Source organism: Rattus norvegicus, chromosome 11 (genome assembly GCF_036323735.1).
Source record: "Rattus norvegicus strain BN/NHsdMcwi chromosome 11, GRCr8, whole genome shotgun sequence".
Classification (NCBI taxonomy): domain Eukaryota; kingdom Metazoa; phylum Chordata; class Mammalia; order Rodentia; family Muridae; genus Rattus; species Rattus norvegicus.
In genome coordinates this window covers 58,885,038-58,891,648 of record NC_086029.1, presented here as the reverse complement: position 1 = coordinate 58,891,648, position 6,611 = coordinate 58,885,038, and the positions used below count along the sequence as shown (strand labels likewise).

At 38.1% G+C, this 6,611-nt stretch overlaps 1 non-coding gene across 1 annotated transcript; it reads left to right on the top strand.

Annotated features, from left to right (window-relative positions):
* The first annotated feature begins 3,638 nt into the window (after window positions 1-3,638).
* Trnap-agg13 (transfer RNA proline (anticodon AGG) 13) lies at window positions 3,639-3,713 on the top strand. The gene has a single exon. It is a non-coding gene; the product is annotated as a tRNA-Pro (tRNA).
* Window positions 3,714-6,611: the final 2,898 nt, after the last annotated feature.

Here is a 6,611-nt window from a genome sequence, read left to right as displayed (position 1 = left end):
CTACTCTACTGACAGAGGAAAGAAAGTCACTGTCAAATTCAAACCCCTATTATATTAATGACCCCCTAATACTATTATCTTTTGAAACCTGAAAAAGCTCTCTAACATTTAAAAGTACAAAAGCAATCATGCATTTTGCTCACAAATCTGTGTAACATCCCATTGTTAGTTCATACAGCAATGAGCTGGGGTGGTTTAGCTGAGACTCAAAAGCAGCCTTTCCAGAGGGTTCATTCCCAGCGCACAGGTCTATTGTTCATACCCAGCACTTTTTCTGTGTGCTCAACTTTCCTCTCAACATGTTCTTTAGAATACTACCATGCCTTGAGAATGAGTTTCCATAAGACAGAGGAGAAGCCTCGGCACATTTCATACAAGCCTCAAGTCATGTCACATCAGTCTGGAATCAGATACCAAGAAAAGGAACATAGCCACTCTACATCTTATCTTGGTAGGAGAAGTATCCAAGGGGGTGTAAAAGGTAGATGATATTATTGTGACTGCTTGGATATAGCATAAAAAAGAAAAATTAAAATGAAGACTTGTCCCTCACTACAGATAAATTATTTCTTCTCTGCTTTTGGAGTAAGACAAGTTTTAACAAGGATCAGCGAATAAAATAAACTCATGTAGTATAGACTTAAGAATCTTTTGACATACTTTATAAAGCTTTCTACAAGCATAATCTGTTAATGTGTATAGTTATACGATTTAAAATTTGAAAACAACCCCCATAATCTTAAACACACATCACAGAGATAGAGAGAGACAGAGAAACACAAATACATACATGCAAAGATACAAACTTGGGCATGCATGCATACATATGTACATATATTCATACATACATACTTACATACACACAGAGATATTCACACACACACACACACACACACACACACACACACACACACAACTCTAAGAAAAATTAGAGCTCTTCAGTCTGTCTAAAATGAGCTAAGGAAGTGAATACCCATCCATATGCCAGAAGAAAAGCATGTATTCCATGTATCCTTTCTCTTCAAAAGGGAAAAAAACCTTTTCTTCCAAAATTGTGGGATGGGGTTAGTTTACTGTAGTCCTGGGCTATTACAATATTATCTTATTATCTGAGATGGTTTCCCATTTCAGGAACCTAGACCTTCCTTTCAAATGCTTCAGTTTGCCATATTCCAATAGTCACTTCTGTTCGGGATATAGATCTAGAAATGTGACTGTGGGTGGTCAGTTAAGCAGTGTGTGGCAAGAATGCAAGCTCTGGTGCACTGCCTATTCCTGATATCACTCCAAGCACTACAACCTTATCAAGTGTGCAGAGAACTGAACTCATCATGAAAACCCATAGTAGTTAACTGAAGTGAGGATTTCTGGTTTTGTTGGAGACTCAGTTGTGTCATATGATTTTTTTTTCTGGAAACTGCCTTATGCAAGGATACTTTCTGAGAACAGATACATGTATTTTTCTGGAAGCTGCCTGATGGAAGGGCATGTGATGTTTTGCTGGAGTGGATACTTGAGAGGACACATAATGTTTGGAAAGAGTATAAGGATAACTCAACAGACAGTGGACGATGCTCTGGCATTGGTTCATCCTGCTGGTCTTTTATGATCTCCGCTTGTCATTCCTTGGTAGAGAGAAATTCACTAGAGAACTTCTGGTGTTATTATGGCCACGTCAGCGGACTTGGGATGATTGATGGAGACTTCCTGTTTCTTCTTGATCGAACTGCTGCTGATTATTCATGTTTGGTGTTTTGCTAGTGGACTGAATTGCTGACAACAAAGATTGGAATAGCCCCAAAGAACTACTTCTAAATAGGTCCACTGTCCCTTGTTCCATTAGCTCTCCTGCCCTGTCCTCTCCTGCCTTTGGTTAATGGGCTATAAGGGAGGTTGAAGCATTTAAAAACACTTATTAAAGTGGGTTTGATATAAGCCTACAGCTAACTATACATTTCCTGTCTTCCGAGGTGATTGGTTCTTTTCCTCTTGAAAGGAGAAGCTAGCAGCCTTCTCAGAGGCATCTGCACCATATTGTATTTTTAAATGAAAACCTTCAAATCTTAAAAACCTATTCTTTGCTCTAAAAATCTTAGCACATGTTGTTGGTGATTTTTAAAACCCACATTTCTCAGCAGTTTGTGAGTATAGATATGGGGTAATGCATGATGTTTTTAGATATCCATTGATAACATAATTACACTAACACTCTTTCAAATATGGGAAGCTACTTAGGGATGGAAATTAATGTGGGGGAGAATAAGGTTGAATGCTTTGAAGTTGCTTACCATACGTAAAACTATGTTGTTCTTGGATGGCTTCTTGCTGAGGCTTAAAATTATTGTTGTATAAAGAGCACATGGCCTTATGGGTGATATATTTAGTACACATAGTTGGTGAAAGTTACACTTAAATGTCAGAACCCTAAGTTTCCAGTCTCCATCAAGTCATACTTGAGAAGCAATTCTGAAATCTGATAAACTTCCCAATATAACAAGGACAGTATGACAAGTTAAATATCCCTGCTGACCTGATTGCCAGAGCACACCATCAGTGCCTTTCCCTAGTCTAAAATAGCTTGACCTTTTACCAATGCCCAGTATACTATACTCCATCTGTCATCATTTATTCACAGCAAAGACTTCTTGGTCACCATATCGTCAATCAGCATCAGAAAATGACTACATTGAGGGTCTTATCTGAGATTATATTCATTAACACTCAGTTGCATTATCTAACGGGCTGGCAAGGAAAATAGTATTAAAGTGACCATATAACAATACTCTAACATCTGATCTTTGGGTTATATACTACAACTCCGTCCCATACCTGAATGAAGTTATAGGACCAGAAAGCTATATAAATGAATCACATTAACCTAGAACCACATAGCACCACTTCTTCTGAGTTATGTCTCAATATTCGGCCTTAAATTTATATCTAGGATCCAAATGAGATGAAACATGAAGTATGCTTTCATGGTACTATAAAACAAGGCAGAATGACTGCTTTCTGGATGATTCAGCGATCTTACATTGAAACTTGTTTAAAATAGGGAATATAATGTTTGAATTGTGGTGTGACTTGAGGTTACTGGTGAATAAATATTACATGGCTTAATTTAAAGCCTGTGTTCATTTAAGATTTTCAAAGAGACCAATGTAAGTAATAGGACTAAATTCACAACCACACACAAAAAAAATCTAATTCTCTTATATGTTTAGAACTAGGAAGAGCTCTGGGCTAAATGACAGGTTAACTATATATGCTGACCATCCTTGCCCCAGGAAATTTCACTAAACTACTGACAAAAGAATAACTCATAACAACCGAAACTAAACCTCTCCATTATGATGGTGCTGGGTCAAATTTTCCTTTCCTTCCTTTTTTGAAAACAGGATCTTATCCTAGGTACCTCAGGCTGCCCTGCAGCTCATTAGGCATTAGAGCTCTTTTCTCTACTTTCAAGATACCAGCATTGCAGACATGTTCAATCTTAATTTCCTGCTTAAGTCAACAGGTTGTTCGCGTGTGCAAATTGTGCCCACACAAGTAATGTAAAAGAGTGATGAACAAATGTGATGGGATCTGAAAAAGAACCAACAGGGAAAAGTTAAGTTGAAAATCTATGTGGGGGGGTTGGGGATTTAGCTCAGTGGTAGAGCGTTTGCCTAGGAAGCACAAGGCCCTGGGTTCGATCCCCAGCTCCGAAAAAAAAAAAAAAAGAAAGAAAGAAAATCTATGTGGGAAGGGAAAGCTGGAGTTCTGAATCCCAAAAAAGAAAGACTTTGTATGAATATAGGAAGATTAAGTAAGAGCGTCTAATGTCATTCATCATGTTGGTCTGGAGCTCATTGGTTAGGCTAGATTGACCAGCCTACAAGCCATAGAAACCTGCCTACCACTGATTCCCCAGCACTGGGGTCACAGGCTTGTGTGAGTGTGCTTGGATTTTGAAAGGGAAGCTCAGGAACCCAACTCAGGTCATCACGATCGCATGGCCAGCACATTGCCTACAGAACGATCTCCCTAGTTCCTATTTATTTTATGTATAATCATCAAATGATAATTATACCAATTATAAATAACAATGAGATTTAATTCAGTATATATATATTCTATATATAGAATACATATAGAGAGACATAATCTAGGTAATTAGCATTTCTTCGAATGTCATTTTTGTATGTTGAGAACCTTCAAATTTCTGTCTTCTCATTGTTTTTAGCATATATATATGCTAAATATATATATTAAGTATATATATGTATATATATATATATATATATATATTACTATGAACTACATGCATCTAGTGTGCTGTAGAACTCCAGGACTCATTTCTGTTCCCTAAATCTATTTTGGAATGCATAATCCAACCTTCATCTGCACACCTCCAGCCCCACACATCCTAGTCTTTACTGAACACTCTTCCACTTCGTTCATATCATAAGTTAATTGAACAAAATGATGAGTTTCATCAGAACATCCTCACACTGGCATTTAATGTACTTCTTTCTTGATGCCCACTACTCTCAGTTTCTATAAAATCAACTTTCATGCTGCTTGTTTGTGTTTTTAAATGTACCCTCCCTTATTTTGTTGCTTTATTTTGAAATATGGGTGATCAACAAAGTAAGATTAAATCTCCTAGGAATATCTGAAATATAAAATAGATTAATGAATATTAAACAAAAACATTATTATTCCAGAAGAAATACACAGAGAGTAAGTGAGCAGTTGTATCCTCAGAGAATAAAAAAAGTACAAGAGTCTGAGTGAGAGAGAATCCTACAATATTGTTGGGGGTTTTTATTAATTATTTTATTTGTTTATATTTCAAATGACATTTCCCTTCCTAGTTTCCCCTCCTCAAAGTTCATATCCTATCCCCCATCTCCTTTGCCTCTTTAAGGGTGTGCCTCCACCCACTCATTCACTCCCATCTCATCACCCTAGCAATCCCCTCCTCAGGACCAAGGCCTCCCCTCCCAGGGATGTCAGATAAGACCTTCTTCGGCTGTATATGTATCAGGAGCCACGGATCCCTCCATGTATACTCTTTGGTTGGCAGTTTAGTCTCTGAGAGCTGTGGATGGTACTGTTAATTGATATTGTTCTTCCTGTGTGGTTGCAATCCACTTTACCTCCTTCAGTCCTTCCCCCAGCTCTTCCATTAAGGTCCCTAGGCTCATTCTGATGGTTGACTGTGAGTATCTGCATCTGTATTGGTCAGAGAACCATCATGCCAGGCTCCTATTAGCAAATACTTCTTGAGGTAGTGTTGGCAGATAGGATGGATCCCTAGGTGGGGCAGTCTCTGGATGGCCTTTCCTTCAGTCTCTGTTCCATTTTTTGTAAGGACGCTGTTATTAGGACAAAATGGCAACCCACAGACTGGGAAAAGATCTTACCAACCCTACATCTGATAGAGGGCTAATATCCAAAATATACAAAGAACTCAAGGAGTTAGACTCCAGAGAACCAAATAACCCTATTAAAATATGAAGTACAAAACTAGACAAAGAATTCTCAACTGAGGAATCTCAAATGGCTGAAAAACACTTAAAGAAATCTTAAACATCCTTAGTCATCAGGGAAATGTTAATCAAAATGACCCTGAAATTCTACCTCATACCAATCAAAATAACTAAGATCAAAAACACAGGTGACAGCAGATGCTAGTGAGGATATGGAAAAAGAGGAACACTCCTCCATTGCTGGTGGGACTGCAAACTGGTAAAACCACTTGAGAAATCAATCTGGAGGTTCCTCAGAAAATTAGGAATAGTTCTACTTGAAGACCCAGCTATAACACTCCTGGGAATATATCTATAAGATGCTCTAACATATAACAAGGATGTATACACCACTATGTTTATAGAAGCCTTATTTATAATAACCAGAAACTGAAAACAACCCAGATGTTCCTCAACAAAAGAATGGATACAGAAAATGTGATACATTTACACAACAGGGTATAAACTCAGCTATTAAAAACAATGATTTCATGAAATTCACAAGCAAATGTATTATCCTGAGTGAGGTAACCAGATACAAAAGATGACACACGGTATATACTCCCTGATAAGTGGATATTAGCACAAAAGCTTAGAACATCCACAATACAACCCACAAATCATATGGAGCTTAAGAAAATGGAAGACCGTATATAAGAAGTACTCAAGTTAATAAAAAAAAAAGAAAAAAGAAAAAAAAAAGAAAATGGAAGACCAAAGTGTGGATGTTTCAATCCTATGTAGAAAAAGGAACAAAATAAGCACAGGAGGTAGAGGGAGGGAAGGATCTGTCAGGGAGAGAGGAGGGGGAGGGAAAAGGGGGACATGATCAGGAAGGGACAGAAGTAAAGTACAGAGCATCAGAAAATCGAATAGAAATATGTAGCAGAAGGTGACAGGCAACTGAGACTAGCCACTGGAAAGTCCCAAACTCCAGGGAAGCAAGAGGCTCCCAGAACACAACAGCAATGACTTTAACCAAAATATGCAACAAAGGGGAGAGAGAACCTGTAGAGATCACCTCCAGAAGAAAGGCACAGCCCCTCAGTTGAGGGATGGGGCCACCCCCATCTCAAAATTGTTAACCCAGAA